This window comes from Vigna radiata, chromosome 4 (genome assembly GCF_000741045.1).
Source record: "Vigna radiata var. radiata cultivar VC1973A chromosome 4, Vradiata_ver6, whole genome shotgun sequence".
Taxonomy (NCBI): domain Eukaryota; kingdom Viridiplantae; phylum Streptophyta; class Magnoliopsida; order Fabales; family Fabaceae; genus Vigna; species Vigna radiata.
In genome coordinates this window covers 4191376-4194689 of record NC_028354.1, presented here as the reverse complement: position 1 = coordinate 4194689, position 3314 = coordinate 4191376, and positions in this window count along the sequence as shown.

The following is a 3314-nucleotide window of genomic DNA, read 5'->3' as shown; positions in this document are numbered from 1 at the left end:
CAAGAATGCCCCTAAATCTCCTTTGCAGTACCAACATTTGAGATTTTGTTGAAAATCTTCTAATTGACACATTGATATATCAAGAATTTGTCCTTACTATCCAGTTTCACCAGTATCTTGTGTTCTTTCTTCTCTTCTTGAGATGCCTTTTCATTCAACTCAGGCAATCCTTCTTCAATAACTTCCAGGACATCCTAAAAACCAAACACAGCCCGCATCTTGATGCGTCAATCATCAAATTGCCTGCCATCAAACATGGGTAAGGGTCCTTGTATACCTCCAAAGCTTGCCATTACAATCTTGCAAAATTCTTGCAGGTTCTTTGTTTTTCTTACTTAGCCAAAGTAACCTTTCTCCTTCTTCTCTGGATGCACACACTACCAGATAAAGATCACACACCTCCAGTCACTTGTCACGCACCCACTTCACACACCAGGATTCACGGTCTTACTCTTGATACAATACTTGAAAAAGTAGGGGCAGAAACGTAACCACACACCAAATAATATCGTCTGATATCAAAGAAAAGAAAGTGCACGTGATAGAGAGAGAAAACCAAAATGTGATGTTTCTATAGAGAGGTCAGAGCTTCTGGAGCTCTACTAGGGTTCCTCCAAACGCAACCTCAGGCCACTGCACTCACTGCTCGCCGGAGAAAAACACATAGACTACAACAAGGCACTCAGAGACACTTACAGGTATTGTATAATACTCAGAAATTTTTCATTAACACAAATGTATGTTTACAAATTTATTTATACATGACCTACCAACTGTAAATGTAAAACTAACTCGTTTTTTTTTATTTCAACAGAAATGACACATATTATAATAAAAAAAATAATCGAAAAACTTTCCTGTTTAGAAATACTCAATCTATAAAAATAAAATATTAGACATTCTGAATAAAAATCATTACAAAAGTGCACTCATGTTTAAAATAATTATTATCTAATTATTAAATACTTTAATTTAATTAGCGTATAATCAACACGTTATTAATCTATATTAATATGGATAACAATAAACTTTTCTTATATATTAATATATCTAACTGCAAATTCTTTTAAGATAAATCTCACGCGATCATTGTAACCTCCCAATTTTAATAATATAAAACTATTAAAATTAATATTACATATATGATAAATTATCTACTAATAGAAACAAATCTACGAAAGACAATATCTACACATGTAAATTCATTCGACTTCTTGACTGAACCCCTCAATCATATATCGACGAAGTAACTGAAACGAATGTCTCTCTAAGCTCACACCAATCAGGTGATCATCGCAAAATAGAAAACATACAAAGACATACAAAGACAGACAAACACAGAAGCAAGGGTGAGCTAGATAAACAAAATTATCCATATTATGCAATTATATGTTACCATTAGTTTGAATTCTAAACAGCACAATATACACAATTTAACCATGCATCAACTACGCAACACGACTCATCCGGATTTTTATAAATGTCGAACTATTGGTAGTCTTTGCACTTGTATAGTTCAGCTAGCACTCCCCAACACTACACAAGGTTACTCCTTATACCAGTCTCTAACTAAACTCTAAGTCTATATAGACAAGAACCTCTCTCTACTCTCACCACATACATCATTTGTTAAACTGATATTGGTCGCACAAAATCAGAACAAACTAGATTTCCCCACTAATGTAGTAAAGGGACAACCTAGGTATCAATCCTCGGACTCGACTAAAATTAAGTTTAAAGTGTATAGTTATAATCTTGTAATTATTTACTTACTAACTACTAACTAACAAACAAACAAGGTGGGGAAAAGAAATGAAATTGAAACTTAAAAGGAAAAAAATCAAAATAAAAATCTAAAATCTATAAACTGATTAAAAGAAGAAAGAAATTTAGTTGAAAAGAAAGAAAAGGAAAAAAATAAATCTCTAAGCTACCTAAAACAGCAACAGAACTAAAGCCAACATGAATATTAAAATGCAACTAAAATTACCTAAAACTAGAACCATAAACAAGCAACTCAAATTGGAAATTAAAAGCTAAACAAATCCTAACAGTCAATCACATAACAGAACCTAGAGCTAAACATGAAATCACCATCTAACTAAGACTACTCTAACATCAATTCTTTAACAGAGATATTAAAAATAAAGCACTAAACCAAAGGTAACAGTCACAAGCAAAGAACAGAGACAAATGTGCGATAGATTGAATGAAAGAGTCTCAATTCCTCTTCAGAAAGACATTCCGAGAAAGTTAAGCCCATCACAGGGTCTTTTTAGTTCATGTTTCAGAACTTATAGTGGAAATTCTCACTCGATTACTCAACCAATGCACAGTTTCACAAAAACAGAAAACACAAGATTGAAATTGAACATAATATGATGAATTTTTTTTACATTGAACTCAACTCTGTCTCGAGAAGACATCTCGGTCAAGAATGCTCACTGTGGAGTCATTCGATTCCAGAGGAATCATAAAATTGCAGAGTCACACAAGTTCAACTTAATTTTCCTTAAAACAACACAAGAACACAATCAAATAAGAACACAGTAACGAAAAACAATCAACATAACGGAATAGTAAAGCACGAGAAACATCAAAGAAAAACACATTTTATTAACAAGAAAAGAAAATTACAATGCTTTACCGAACGAAAAGCGCAATCGGAGTCACCACCGTGAGTGTTTCGCTCCAAAAGCAAAGAAAACGAAACCCTAATCTAAAACTAGAAAAATTGGAAAGTGTTTGTTCAAGAGTCTAAGAGTCTGTAAGCTCTCTAATTACAGTGCAGAAACCCCTTTATATAGGGTTTGAAGAAAAGACAAAAAGAATGAAAAAGAAAGGGGAAAAGGGAAAGAAGAAACTTGTTCTCGACGTTTCAATCTTCTCTTCATCGGACGGTCATCGTTCGTTTCCTTTCCAAGCCCTCCGATCATCTCCACGTCATCTCTTCTAGTCAGCTCCGGTCAAGGTCCGGTCAAGGTCCGGTCAGCCCCTCTCTTCATCTCGTGTCCTCTCGCATAAACCCTAGCCTGAGGGTATGTTTCCTCTCCCGCTGCCAAATGAAGCATATTTTCTCTCTTTTGCAAAAATGAAGTGCTCACACGAGACCCCCAAGCAGCAGCAACTTCAATCTCTTCATCAAAACGGTGTCGTTCTACTTAGGCCCGTTGTGAAAGATGGCCCACTCCAATTGTAGCTGCAGCGTCCAATTTAATTGCTTCCATTATCTGTCCAGCAGCGCTGATTCACACTTCATCATTATTAACATCAGAGGCCCAAAATAGCGGCCCAATTTCCTTTCCATTTTCAAT